General features: G+C 41.6%; 1 long non-coding RNA gene and 1 pseudogene across 1 annotated transcript in view; one reads left to right on the forward strand and one right to left on the reverse strand.

Moving 5' to 3' along the window:
- The window catches only part of LOC117803352, a 78,303-nt gene that overhangs the window by 13,937 nt on the left and 49,084 nt on the right, over window positions 1-15,282 (reverse strand). The gene's annotated exons all lie outside the window — the stretch shown is intronic.
- Window positions 12,793-14,084, forward strand: LOC109489315 (annotated as a pseudogene).

A 15,282-nucleotide genomic window follows, 5' to 3' on the forward strand; every position in this document is an offset into this window, starting at 1 on the left:
CCTCAGGAGTAACAAACTTTCTGAAGGGGACAGAATCATGCTTTGATATTCCTAAGGATGGTGTCACTTGGGTTGATTCCTTCTGATCCCATTTGGTTCATCTATTCATCTATTCATTGAGTACCTATGACTTTGGATGCATAATAAAACTACCTGGGAACTTTTTCCAAATACCACAATCAGTTTTCACTTCTAGACCATTGGAGCCCAGAGTCATATATTTTTAAAGCTCCTCAAGCAATGATGATGCATACAAGTGCTGAAAAACCACTGCCCCATGATATATTACAAACTGTGTTAACTACTGGGGATAAAAATAATAAGTGTTAATATTTATTGAGTGCATATCATATGTCAGGCACTGTTCTATGTGCCTTATATGTATTAACACATTTAATCCTCATAACAATCCTGGAAGGTAGGTATTACTCCCATTTATAGATGACAAAACTGAGACACAGAGAGATTAAGTAATTTGGCCAGAGTTGTTCATTTAGGAAGTGGTGGAATCTGGTCCTGGGGTCCATGCACACTGCACTACAAACTATTAGAAGTATCATGGTCTAGTAAATAATGATAAGACAGTAGTTACCTATCAAGAACACCTTAAGTGGGAGATGAGAGAAGAAGGTAGGGGCAGGAAGGCTTCCTGTAGGAGGTGGTACCTTAATTAAGTAGCAGAAGAATGGGAACCAGCAAGAAAAGTGGAGGAAGTTTTTTAGGTTCCTGTCTCCCCTGCCTTGCTAGACATCCTGCCTCCTCACCTCCGAGGAGTTCCTTCCTCCCTCTTCCCCATGCTGAAAACACTGGAATGTCCACAATCATCCTTAACACGCCTAACATTTCAACTGGGAAGACTGAAGTCATGCATAATTACTCATGCAATTTTTCCTCCTGACAATAGGTCCTTCTGTGAGCTTCTCATTCACATATATAAAGCTCCACTCTGTTGGTTTTCTTTTTTTTAAAGTCTTTGTTATAGGAACAATTCACAAATGTGTCAAACACACATTGGATCCCCACCCCCTTCTCCTATCCCCTCACCTGATTAGGAGACTAGAAAACAAACCCGTGGCTTGCCAGGGACCTGTGCCCACTTGCCGACTCTGCCCCAATGGAAGCTAACCCTGCATTTCATTTTGCTTCTCACCATGTGTGGCTCTAAGCTGAAGTTTGAGGTTAACCTCAGGGAGGGCTTAGCCACACCTGCCACCCTTCTGCCTGGCCCCAGGGGCAGGAACAGACTTTCTGTAGAGGAAAGGGAAATGCTCCTATGCTGCTAATTAACTGTGGGAGGAAAGGAAGCTCTCTCCAGACACCAAAAATACCAAGGACCAACATTATAAAAAGCAGTCTTTGTACTAGCCAGCCCCATCATTCAGCACAGCCTAGGCTGGGGCCGGAGGGAAAAATAACTCCTCTTGCAGCCCACAGGTCCCTGCATCCCAAATGGAGGCCTCAGGAGGCCACACACACTGAGTGGATGTCCGCTGGGGGACGGGGTCTCAGGAACATGGATGGAGGCCAACTGCCCTTAAGCCACAGGAAGCAGCCTGAAGCCAGCATGCTTACGGATGACTTGGGAGTCTTTGCTAGAATAGCCACAGACCTGCTGAGTAAGTGAAGAGATGAAGAGTGCAGGTCTATTGAGGTGTGAGGCGGAACTGTAGGAGATTGCCCCAGAGGTTGGGTAATCTCACCACAGCAGGTCCCTTTCCCACCCTGTGCTTATCAAACTAGGGGCCAAGCCTCACTTTGGGTGTAGGACTATCTTAAATGTAGAGAAAGAAGCGTCACTATCCGGCCTTCCCAATTCCCTTAGGCTTGGCTGCTACAGGCCTGAACAGAGTCCACAGGATCTGGGATACTCGAGACCAGAGGGGGATCTTGGGGGAAGGGTTGAGTTGGATTTGGCCACAGGTTGGGAATTGGAGGCTTTCACAAACAGAAAGGCAGTAGGGCCATTTGGCTGGGGCTTTAAGCTCAAGTGGCTTCAGAATTTGGCTGCTGATCAGTGTAGGGGAATGAGGTGAAACCTGAGGGTGGCCCCAAGGATTGAGGACCTTAGAATCTGAAGGCTGCCAGAGCCACATTGAAGTTCTTAGAGGGCCTGTTTTCATGGTCTGTCTTACTTTACAGAGCCTGGGACAGATTCCCAAGACTCTACATTGCCAAAACCAGGAAGTCAGGGTACTGGGATTTCATACTAGGCATGTTTCCCAGTCTCTCACTCCAACATTTCTGCATCTGGGCAGACAAGGGGAAAATTCTTCCATTATAATGCCACATGTACAGGATCCTTGGCAGTGATGTGTGTGGTGGCACATCTTTCTTTTCTTCCCTCCTGTTGATACAGGCTCTCTTTATAGACTCCCCAAGTGTCAGAGCCGAAAAGATTTTAGAGACCTGTAGACCAATTCTTTTGACAGGAAAGGAGACAGAAAACTGGAGAGAAATGACGGGCACAAACGCACACGGCTGGTTAATGAAGCCAGGTCTTCTGACAACCGGTCCAGGACTTTTTCCATAGTACCACACCCTTTCTAACAAATAACATTTGTGTCTCAGGGGCTCCTGCCCATTCTATTCTGTTTCCCATTTTCCTCACTTTCATGCATAGGGCCTTAAACTGTACCTTGTATATGGTAAAATGACTTTCTGAGAAGTTTCTGCTGGTATCCTGACAAAAAAAAATGTTAGGTTAGAAAGAAAGAAGTCATGGTCAGTGAAACGCAGATGGACTAGGATGGAAGAGCAAATTCCCTGACTCCAAGGCCTTGCTGCTCCAAGTTGTCCAGGGACCAGCAGCCCAGGCATCACCTGGGAGTCCCATTCTACACTTGCATTTTCACCAGATCCCTAGATGATCCAAATACACATTAAAGTCTAGGCGGTACTACTTTTAGGTAAGGCTCTCCAAAAAGTCCTCCCCCTCCCCTTCCTGCTCAAATGCTTAACCCCCCACCCTCCCTCCTGCTCCCCTACCCCTCTGTCCTCAGTCCTAAATGCCGCTATCTTATTCTGCCTTTTCTTGAAATTTAAAGCCATGGAGGGGTGGAAGTGGTATTATATTTTAAATGGGGACCCAAAAGGGGACTTATTTTTTTAGAAAAATAAAATATAGCCAATTCGAAAGAACTTTTGCAGCTCCAATGTCATGTTGTTAATGTAGAAATATAAACATGTACTATGTTTATATTGGCTTGCTTGTAAAATCATCATCTTTGGTTATATTTAGGAACTTGATGGCTTGGAAAGTATACTGAAAAACTCTGAGAACAAAAATATTTTTCCCCTTAACTCTGGAAAAAAAAATCTCTTTAAAAAAATCCTCAAACATCTTTTCCCTACTTTCTTATTCCCATCCACCATTACGCATTTTTTCCTCTTACCTTTCTCCCAGTTCAATTCCCTCATTTCATTTACATTTTTTAAAATAGAATTTTTCTTATTACATACTTATTCCTTAGGGAAAAATTAGGGTATACAGAAGCAAAATACAACCAGAATCCCGTTGATACAGAAACAACTATAAACCTTTTATAAAAAATGATCTCAAACTTTTTTGTGTATGTATTTAACAAAAATGGGATAATTCAGAACATCATAAGTAGCATGTAGTTCCTTGCAAATGGAACTATAAATTACTAACTTCTTTACATCTGCAAACATAAAAACAAACATTTTTATTAAATTCTGCCATGTGGATTATACCATGATTGATTTAATAATATTTCTATTGCAATTAGGTAGTACAAACTTTTCACTACTAAAAATAGCACTGCACATCCTTAATGATTTTCTTACCTTAAAAATTTTTTTTCATTAAATCATTAATGTACTACTACACTTGTGAAAAACATTTAAATACAGAAAACACTAAATTTCTTTGACCATCATTCCCAGTACTGGTTCCCATCCCACCTTCCTAGAGGTAACCACTGTTACCAGATTTGTATGTATTTTTGTATATATTCTCCCAGACCATTTTTTATGCATTTAGTGCATATGTATATAGCTATAAGAAATAAATTTCTGTTTCAGGTTGTTTGTTCATTGGTGGTTATTCTTCACACCAATGGTATAAGACCTATCATTCTTCAAATTGCCTTTCTCAATCAATTTTGGAGTGCTTTCCGCATTAATACTTAAAGATCTACTTCATTTATTTTAGCTGTTGTCTAATATTTTGTGTCATGAATAGAACATGGTTTATTAGCATGTGTTGGATGAATTGACTTTTAGGCTATCTCCACTTTTTCTCTCTTACATAAAACATGCTCATACATGCTTCTTTGTGTACCCTTGGGAGTGTGTCTTTAGGGTAGATTCAGAGAGGTGGCATTGTTGAACTTAGGATCACTGACTTCCTTCTATGTATGAAGGAGAGGAAAAACTCTTTTGAAGATTCTGGAGGAAAAAATATAGTTCTTAAAAGCCTAAAAATGATTTTCCCCCCAGCTTTGTTCTTGGCTTCCAGTATTATCTTGAGGTTTCTAGCTAGGGTGGATGGACGTGACTGAACAAGGAAAAGGACATACCAGGCTTTTGGGGAAAAATAAGAAGCAGGTTTGGCTGAGTTTAATATGTTGCCTTACAGAAGGGTAGAGTGCCATGGTGCATGGCAGAAGGGGAGTCCTCTCCCACTTCTCTTGTTCCAGTTTCTCCACTCCCTCCGCAGGTCAGTGAATCCAACTGTCAACTCAACTTTCGATGGATGCATATGGGATACAGAGCATAGCATTGGTGTCATAAGGATTTCAGTAGATGACATGGTCTCTACCCTTGTGAAGGCAAACAGGCATCTATCCATGGGAAGATGCATTAACATTTACAAGCCATACACTGTACTACCAAGTAAAACTTAGTGTTAAGCAAACTGAGTACAGCCACCATTACTCCTAAGTGAACAATAAGTCCTTTGTACCTTTCACCTGGATTATTGCCCCAGGTTTTCATTTGGTCTCCTTACCTACAATCTCTCCCTTTCAACCTATCTAGCTGACTGCTGATAGGGTAATCTGAAAAAGTCGCTTTTATGGTGTCTGTGATCTTACTCACTCCCTACTCCTCTTATTGTCTGGTAAGCTTCCCTTCATCCTTTATGACTCAGCTCAATAATGTTATTGTAGTAGGGGTGACTGGGTGATTCAGTTGGCTGAGTGTCCAGAGTCTTGATCTTGGCTCAGGTCATGATCTCAGGGTTGTGAGATCGAGCCCCATGTTGGGCTCTGCACTCTGCACAGAGTCTGCTTGAGATTCTCCCTCTGCCCCTCCCCCCTGCTCACATTCTCGCTCTCTCTAAATAAATAGATAAAATCTTTAAAAAAACCCACAATGTTACGGTGGTAATCATTTGCAATATGGAAGTGCAATATGGTGGTAATCACTTGCAATATCAAATTAACACATGGTATATCTTAAACTCACAGAATGCTATATGTCAATTACAAATCAATAAAGTTGGTGGAAAAAGACGTTTCGTTCAATACGTATTACATAACATGTATTAAGTACATACCATGTGCATATCACCTCTACTAAAAATTTCCCCTGACTCTAGGTTCTGTGAATAACTCCCTCCCTGCTTCTTCTCTTGTAGTAGATCCTACTTTATTGTCATTACTTTTTATGTATGTACATATGTATTCTTTTCATTCCTGTTTATTTTACTTAAAAAATTTTAAATTGGGGTATAGTTGACACACAATGTTATATTGGTTTCAAGTGTACAACATAGTGACTACTTATTTATTTTCCTGGCCTATGTCTACCCCAAACTGTGAGTTCTTAAAATATAGGGTTGCTATCTTATCCACCTCTGAACACCCAGTACCTAATATGAGGCTGGGCACATGGCTGATGCTTAATAAACATTCATTCAACAAAAATAATGAATAAATGAGCTTCCCAGAAATACATACACTGGTGCTTAAAGTACTTTTAAGATCTGCAGATCTTTTGCTAAGAACTTTTGCTAAGAGAGAGAAGAAACCAGGTTAGGTAGCAAGGGCAGAGATAGTCTTTGAAGTGACTTGTCCTAGACCCTGAAAGTAGTAGAGGAGCTGGTACTTGCCCTGGTCTAAGTCTTTTCATTTTATATTTCAAACGCACCATTTGTATCACTGTTGCAATATAAGGGGTGCTAAAGACGTGTTTATTTAAAAAAAGAAAGGAAAGCTTTTAAAAAGATGCCAACATTCCCTAATTTGGAATTGGACTTTTTAAAGCTCCCATCTAATGTTGCCCCTTGCCTAAAGCCCTTCCATGACTTCTCATTGCTCCTGGGTTAAAGTTCAAAAATTTTAACTTGTCTTGCGAGGCTCCACATGACTTGGAGATTGCCTATTTCTCCAGCATCCATTCACATCGTCTTCCTGGAGCTCCTTACAGTCCAGCCACAGAAGTCATTTCTTTGATCCTCAAGGTCACTGAGCTTCTTCATTGGCGATGCTCCTTATCCCTGGAACGCCCTCTGCTACAACCCACACCTACACCCCCTGCTTTGATGAACTGTCACTCATCCTTCAGGTCTCAGCTTAGCTGTCACTGGCTAGGGAGGCCTGCCCTCAGCCACACAGGAGGCTAGCTCACCCTATGGTATGCCTACAGAGCATTGTCCTTTCCCTTTATAACACTTAACGATTATTGTAACTTGATCATCAAGTGTGTAATCACTGAACGTTTGTTTTTTCACCCCCCACCATCCTGATCCATGAGGGCAGGATCTGCATCTGTTCTGTTCACTACTTTATTGAAAGGGCTTTACATACATTACTTCATCTAGTTTCACAATCCTGTGAGGTAGACATCCTCATTCCTTATTTGACAGGGGAGAAAACTGAAGGCTCAGAGAGACGTGTGGTCGAGTCAAGATTTGAGCACAGTTCCATCTGCATTATTGAAGGGTTAAAAGGGCTAGAAGTTCATTTATTCGGGATTTGGATTTTCAAGACTAGTACTTAATAGGATAATAATTCTGGGCATGCCTCTTCAACTGTATAATAGAGATAATATTACTTACCTTACCTACCTCACAATTTTCCTTAGGATCAAATAAAATAATATATATGACATGCTTGGTAGCCATAACGCAGCCTGCAAATATAAGTGAAATAAGTAGTATTTTTCATCAGACTCAAGTCTGTAACGGCTGCTGCTTATCTGGTCTCCCCGCTCTGGGCATCAGTTTCTTCAGCAAAATTGTCAGTTTGAAGACACTGAGTCCAGATGTCCCTGTATATTATCTAGAGCCGGTTGTTAGCCCAGACTTCTGCTGACAGCTAAAAGATTAGTTGAGAATGACAGCATTCATCTCACAGGATGAGAACTACACATCCAGCTTTTACATGAATAAAAATAAAGCAATAAATAAAATGTAGTGCATGTCTAGAATTTAGCCTCCGGTATTGATCTCCAAGAACAGATTCAATGGTTAGGGAAGTGCGGTTAATGATTCGCACGAGCGGTTAAGAGCTTAAACTTTGGAGTCAAGAGAGACCTCAGTTCAATTCCCTCAGCTCCACATTTACCAACAAGGAGGCCTTGGGCAGGTGACTTAACTCCTCTAAGCTTCACTTCTACATCTTTAAAATGTACCCACACCTCAGCCTGTTGTTAGGATTAAAACAAATAATGTAAGTAAGCGCCTGGGACATAGGAAACGCTGTATAAATGTGGAGAGTTGTTATTGCCATGTCAGTCTTTCTTTCCTGGCTTGCTGATCCCTCCACACCTATTTGTTCCATGTTGCTTCCATTCCAACTGGAATGATGACTTTCAGGTGTCAGAGTCTTAAATACTCTGGCCAAGAACTCTGTTTCTCAATCTGCAACTGCTCCAAGTGCGGCCAACCTTGTATAAAGGGGAGAGGTTTCCTCTCATGGGTTGTGCACAATGAGTCCCCCCAGCCTCTTGTGAGTCTGGGGAAGCGTCGGCATTTGGGCAGAGCAGCGAGTTCTTCCACCCGTATTTGAACTAGTTTTGAGTGTCACACTAAGGATGGGAAGACTTTATTCTCTTTGGCTTTGGAAAGCCAAAGGATGTGCAATTTGGACCTGCAATAAAAAAAGGGGGGGGGTCATTGTTTAGTCACTCTATGGCTACTATCACATAGGCACATTAAGATGATTTGATTCATTATTAATTTTAAAATGGGAGCCTTTCTGTAATTCTTAATTAGGAGTCGTAAATTTTAGTGATAGCATTGTATTCTGGTTCGTGTGTGTGTTTTCATTTAAAATGTATTTATTGAGAACTACTATGTTCTATTCCCTGGGGAGGAACACAAAGATGAATAAGTTCTCTTTCCCTCATAAGAACTGAAATCCTATGTAGAAGATAGAAAAGGACACAAACAAAGGGAGGGAGTGAACACGTGGGCAAGGAAGGATGTTCTGAGAGCAGTCCCCTCTATTCCGGATCAAGATTCGAGTGTTTGGGGTGGTGGTTGGGGGGTATAGAGAAATAGACCCTCAATTGGGCCCAAATCCTGGCACTTGTACTTATTAGTTAAATTAACCTGAGCAAGCCATTTATTCTCTCTGAACCAGTTTTTTCACGTAAAGAGAAAATGCTTACCTCAAAAGATTGCTGTGAGGATTAACTGAGATAAGGTACGTGTTAGGCATGATGCCGGACTAACTCTAGCTAACAAATATTAGCCACTATAAATATAAATATAAATATGAGATTAATACCAAGACATAGATAGTATTTAAAAATCTTGTCAGCAGATAGAGTCAGAGGGGCAGGCTTGATGAAAGAGATCTTAACTCTCATTTCAGCAGCATGGTGCAGACATAGAGCACTTCTCAGATAAGCAAATGTGAAATCCTCCTTGCTAAATATTTGCCACTCTTCTGACACAGAGGATGACATCCTGTGGTCACTCCCCTCCCCTAGTGAGATATTAGGTGGTGGTTTCATGCTCACCCCACCCAAAATGGTGGATTATCTGCCGGTAACAGAGAAACAGGAAGATCAGTGGTTTTAAATGAGCAGAGACTGGGTGTTTTACAGTAAGTAACTCTTCCATTTCTATCAGTTCCTCAACCAAATGCTGAACAAATTATGATATAAAATGATAAGGAAGCCAAGACACAGCTTTCGGAAAAGCTGAAAGCCTCTTTGATGTTGGAAGCACATCCCGGCATCCATACTGTGCTGAATAAGGTGATGGCTGAAGACGACTTTATGGACAGGATAATTGTTCCAGCAGACAGATGGAAAGAGGAAGGGAGCCTGGCACTGTACCTACAAGTGCAAGTGCCCCTTCCTTGCTGAAGCTGCTGTTCTGCACTCCAGAATCTCTCATTTGGTTTGCCCAAGTTAAACAAGTGATCCAGATTTGAATAAACAGTCACTGTTTGGATGCTAACTCAGCTCATTTATTATAAAACTCCTTGATTTATAGGAAATAGGTGGTTTCTAGGAGGAGAAAATGAGACAGTCTGTGATATAATGGTTATTATTAATCAGAAATGCCACTATGGGCTTTGCTCTGTTTCTAAAAGCATTATTCGCATAAGGAAATTGTAACACCCAAAGGTTTATTGGCATTAATGCGGCTGTATCTATGTGTATTATGATGATAATCATAATAGTGGGTACCATTTTTAAGCTTCCAGCTTAGGTCATTGGAAAGGAGAATTCAAACCAGCTTCATGCAGAGTTTGAGCTGGGCTTCAGTTCAAACCGTATGATCCTTGAAGAGCCTCTCATATTCAGTCTCTAGGCTACAAATTTCAAAAAGGGAAGAGGTCTTTCCTATCTTCTTTAGGACTGTATTATACCCAGAGTCTAGCAGAACGTCCAGTACACGATGGGTGTTACATCAATATTTGTTGAAATATTTAATTCAACCTTCATTATCTCTTTTAATACAACAACCCTAACAGCTCAATATTATTAGTTTTATTTTGCGAATAATAAAGCTGTTCTGCTTGTTTCAAAGCTATCTACAGAGTTATGCATGTGATGGGGTGTTGCAGGAATGGGAAAAATTTGCTCTATAGTCACATGATCTCCGAGTTTAACATGGGAGAATCAAGGAGAATAATATTGTTTATGTAAAGATGTTTTTAATGCTTTTGCAGAGTGGGAAGAAGTAGCTCTGTTAGCCATTTGACTAGAGAAGGAGCTTGAAACCATATTCATGGGAATAGGTGGAAACAAGTGGAGATGTTTGGTCTGGAGAAGAGAATGCCTCAGGGACACAGTAACCATGCTTTCACACCCAGGGCTGACTCAGAGCAGAAGAGACTATCTCGACTATATAGGTCTAAAGGCCAGAACACAGTACAAGCTTTGGGAAATCAATTCTGGTTTGACATAGGGGAGAACACTCTAACTCCTCCTGCTATTTAGAAATAGATTAGATCACCTTGGAGGTAGTAAACAATGTCGGGAGTGGGACCACATGATCACTTGACAGGCGTATTGAAAATGGAATTTAAACAATGGCTAAGGGGAGAAAGGCACTAGGCTAAAGGAATATTTCCTTTTTGTCTCCTAGAATCTATGATTCTATAACCCTGTACTTGAAATTTATAAAGATGGTATCCAGACAGGAATATACTTAAAAGGAAACCAGGTAATAGCTTAGCTTGGATTCCATTAGCCTGTGAGATTCCCTAAAGTAGGATATCTGTCTATGTGATACAGCATTGTGTTCCCAGCACCAGCACTGTGTCTGCATTGACTTCCCAAGAAGTTATGGAGTAAGATAGGAATAAAAGCTGAATCAGATCAACTTTCCTATCCCCCTTTCCTATATAGATTATAAATTTGGTCTAGAGGGAAACATTTCCACTTATTTGTGTTGGAAATATCATACTCACATAGAATTTCTTCCTCGGGAGAGGTGCCTAGATGTGTGTATTTGCTGTTGGTCTCATGAGCTCAGAAGCTATTTGTGAGTAGACCATGCAGAAGCCAGCTTGTGGAATGCTGGAATCAGAGGACTGGCAGGGGCCTGAGCAATGCCCTACTCTATCTACAGTTGAGAATACGCAGGAGTAATGGGGCCAAAAATTAACAGGCTGAAAACCATAATCCAAAATGAGTAGCCACCCCTGGAGGTGACAGTGGAAAAACCCCATAGGGAGACAATGATTTCATCTAGCATCGCGTTGATAAATCAGGGTCTCACTGCAATACATACAGTTGACCCTTAAACAACACAGGTTTGAGCCGCCTGGGTCCACTTACATGCAATTTTACTTTCAATTCATGCAGTACAGTACTGTAAATGTATTTTCTCTTCTTCATGATTTTCTTAATAACATTTTCTTTTCTCTAGTTCACTTCATTGTAAGAATACAGTTAAAACACATATAACATACAAAATGATTGTTTATCTTATCAGCAAGGCTTCTAGGCTACTAGTAGTTAAGTTTGGGAGGACTCAAAAGTTATATACAAGTTTTCAACTGTGTGGGAAGTTCGCCCTAACCCTTGCGTTGTTCAAGGGTCAACTGTATAGTGAATGAATGAACAAATGGTGACCAGGAGAAGGGCTGAATTTGGGACCAGAAAGCCTGGATTCTCCTCTGGATCTGCTGTTACTGACTGCCTGTGTGACCCTTACATGTTCCTTATCCTCTTTGTAGAGGGGGCTATCAGACACTCAAACAACTGTCCTATTTGGGGGATACCAGTTAGGGAGGTGGGAGGGCATGGCTGTCTCGACTAGTCGGTAGCAGTGGAAATGGAGAGAAGCAGATGACTTTGAGGGCCATTTAAAGCAGTAGTGAGTAGGTCTGCATGTACAATTGGACGTGGGATGTGAGTGGGGGGGGAAGTGGTCAAGGATGACTCCTAGATTCCTAACCTAGGTCACTGGGTAGATGGCAGCGATGTTTGCTGAAATAGGAACAAGAAAGCAGGAGTGGGTTTGAGAGGAAGCAGAGGAACCACACCATGTGCTCCCAGAAGCCCACACACTCAGAAAGATCCTGGCCCTTTGGTTCCTCCCTTACGTCCTCGTGTGAGAAAAGACCCGCTGCATGAGAGGGTGGGCAGACCAGGCAGCCTCCGATGAGACAGAGGCCCCTGGTTATGCTTCCTGATGTGAGAATGCTTCAGGGCCTGGTGTAACTCAGCCTTAAATCCCTACATTCATCTTTTCTTATTGCTAAGACAGCTCCAGAAGGCAAATATGGAGATCTGGGACCCACAAACCTAAAATTACAATGAAAAGAAGAGAACCAGGGGACTCTTCAAGATTAGGAGCTGGTTTTCTGCCAGAACTTTGCTTTATTTAATACACTCGCCCACACTCTCCTTGGTTTCCAAAGACCAACTGCAGCTTTGACCCCTGCAGCCTATGTCAGTGCCTCCAGGCCTCGGTTCTGAATAAATGAAACTAGCAGGATTAAAAAAAAAAAAAAATGGAGCTCCCTGCGGCCTGGCAGCGTCAGGATGGGGATCGATGTGTAATGGAGAGAACAGAGCTCCCCTGGCACTGAGCTTCCACTGACCTCAGCCCCTTCTAAGTACTGCAGGCCTGGGGACACTGAGCTGACCCCCTTAAAGGCATGTTGCAGTATAGAGAATAACTGACATCCCATAGCATCTCCTGAATATTGCTGGGTGGAGAAAACCTGTTTTTATGTACAGCAGAAAGGGAAACGAAAGAAGCAAAAGCTGAGGAGAGCAAAGGTGAAAATATGAGAAATTACGGCAGTCATTTTAAAAAAGAATAATTTTATGTCTTTGTTTCTAATTACAAAAGCAATATATGTTCGTGGTAGAAAATTTAAGAACTACAGAAAAGTAAAATAAAATCCTCAGCTGTAATGCTGCTAACTGCTCTTGCCATTTGATAAATATTTACTGAATGCTGACTAGCTGAGGCACGATTTAAGGCCCACAACAACCTTGAGACTTAGGCAATATTATCACTCCCTTTTAATCCATGAGGGAACTGAGATTCAGAGGTTGAGATTTGCCTGAAGACACATAGCTGGCAAGTGGTAGAGCCTGGATGGAACCTGGCTCCGTATCCCAGTTTTTTCACAATACTTTGTCTTGATCCGTGGAAAATACCAGAGGTGATGCCAATGGTCAAATAATCCCAATTTTCAGATGGGAAATACTCCACAGCAAAAAGATACTGCATGATATGAAAAATGTGTCTTGCCTTTCCTTAGCTGCACTAAGGCGTTTGGTCCTTCTGAGGAAGCTAAGGCCACGCTGGGGTGAGGCCCTCACTTCATCCGGACTAGCACTGTGCCAAGCAGCAGCCCCACTCAGCAGTCACCAGCCCTTCTCGGAGCTTGCCTGCATCTACTTGGCCCTCAGCCTGCTCCACGATGAGGTGACAGTCATGTAGGATAAGATCAATGCCCTCATAGCAAGGAGGACATTAGGAGAAGGAATGGAAAAATGAGGGTGGGGAAATCAGAGCGGGAGACAACCATGAAAGACTATGGACTCCAGGAAACAAACTGAGGGTTTTAGAGGTGAGGGGGTTGGGGGGATGGGGTAGCCTGGTGATAGGTATTAAGGAGGGCATGTATTGCAATGGGCACTGGGTGTTATACGGAAACAATGAATCATGGAACACTACATCAAAAACTAATGAAGTACTGTATGGTGACTAACATAACATAATAAAAAAAAACTTTTTCAAAAAAAAAAAGAAAATGATACTGAATGTTTAATAAATGTTTAGAAACTTCTTCTCTCAAAAAAAAAAAAAAAAAAAAAGATCAATGCCCTCATTAAACCAGCGGGTGTAAATGTTGAACATCTCGGGGCAGGCTTGTTTGCAAAGGCCCCAGCCAATGTCAACATCGGGAGCCCCATCTGCAATACAGGGGCCGGTGGACCTGCCCCAGCAGCTGGTGCTGCCCCCCACAGCACGGCTGCCTCAGCCGAGGAGAAGGAAGTGGAAGCAAAGAAGAATCAGAAGGGTCTGATGATGACATGAGCTTTGGTCTTTCTGCCTAAACCTCTTCTGTACCCTGTTCAATCAAAAGCTGAACTCTGAAAAAAAAAAAAATGTGTCTTGTCTTTCAAGTCTTGTCACACTTCCTGCAATTTTGTAAACTCATCCATTGCAAAAATGATGTTTTGATTCTTTGCCCTCTCTGACAACCAGAACAGAAAGTGACTCTCCTTCCATTGCTTGGCCTGAGGCTTCCTTCTGCTTCTGCTCAAGGCAGGTTGTGGTTAGCACTCACTGCCTAACCTCTTCCTCCTATAAGTCCCTTTTTGAAGTAGAACCTTTTTTTTTAGACCACTTTGACACCATGGACATTCTGTAATCCTAAATATCAAGCCAATCGCTTAAAAAAAATGAACAAATAATGTGTGTCACAACCTTACCCCATTTCTAAGCTTCATCTCTGACTCCCCAGTCCTGAGTCCCCAATCTGACTCTCACTTCATCCAGATATTAGAATGAGTTTCTACTGCACAGAGTACTTAATGATTTTTAAGTTGAAAGTTTAATGCTTTATTCTTCATAGAACTGAATCAAGTATGAATGTCAAAATAGCACTAGCATCAAAATGACCATAACAAAACACTGTATTCCCAGTACTCAGTCCTGACTACCCAGCTTTGTCCCCAGTCAGTCATGTGCTGTCAAGTTTAGACACTTCTTATACAACCCCCACTATTAACTGGCCCCCTGTCTCTTCTGGAGAACTCCCCAGTGGTTCTTAATCTAGAGCTTCGGAACCAAGCTGCCCCAATTCAAATCCCACCATTACCACTCCCTGTGTGACCTTGGGCAAGCTATTTAATTTCCCTGTGCCTCAGTTTCCTTGTCTGTTAAGTGGGGAAAAGAATGATACCTATTTTATAAGCTTGTTGTGAGATCAAATACTTGTAAGGCTAATGCTTGCAAAGGTCTTAGGACATGGCCTGGCATATTGTAAGCATATGGTAAATGTAACCTATTAAGACAAATGGAGTTGTCTGCCCATCTTGTCACCCCAAGGGTCAGTAGTCAGGATCTATTTCTTAAAAACAATTTAAAATTTTAGTGGTTTTCCTGTTGTATTTATTGGCATTGCTGGGTAATTTTTTAAAAAATTGCACATGCACAGTAGTTTGCCTACAATTATATATTTGTGGGCTTGCCTAGAAATCTTAATAACCATTTATAACACTCTGTGTGTGTGTATATATATATATGTCTATTTACATGCATACACACACATTCTTTTTACAATAGGTTTTTGGACAATAGCTTCTATGTAATATACCCAGTTTATTGTATAAATTTATTTTTCTTGAATAGATTTTTCACTTCCAAAGGTTGGCTGG

The sequence above is a fragment of the Ailuropoda melanoleuca genome, chromosome 8, assembly GCF_002007445.2.
Source record: "Ailuropoda melanoleuca isolate Jingjing chromosome 8, ASM200744v2, whole genome shotgun sequence".
NCBI classification, from domain to species: Eukaryota; Metazoa; Chordata; class Mammalia; order Carnivora; family Ursidae; genus Ailuropoda; species Ailuropoda melanoleuca.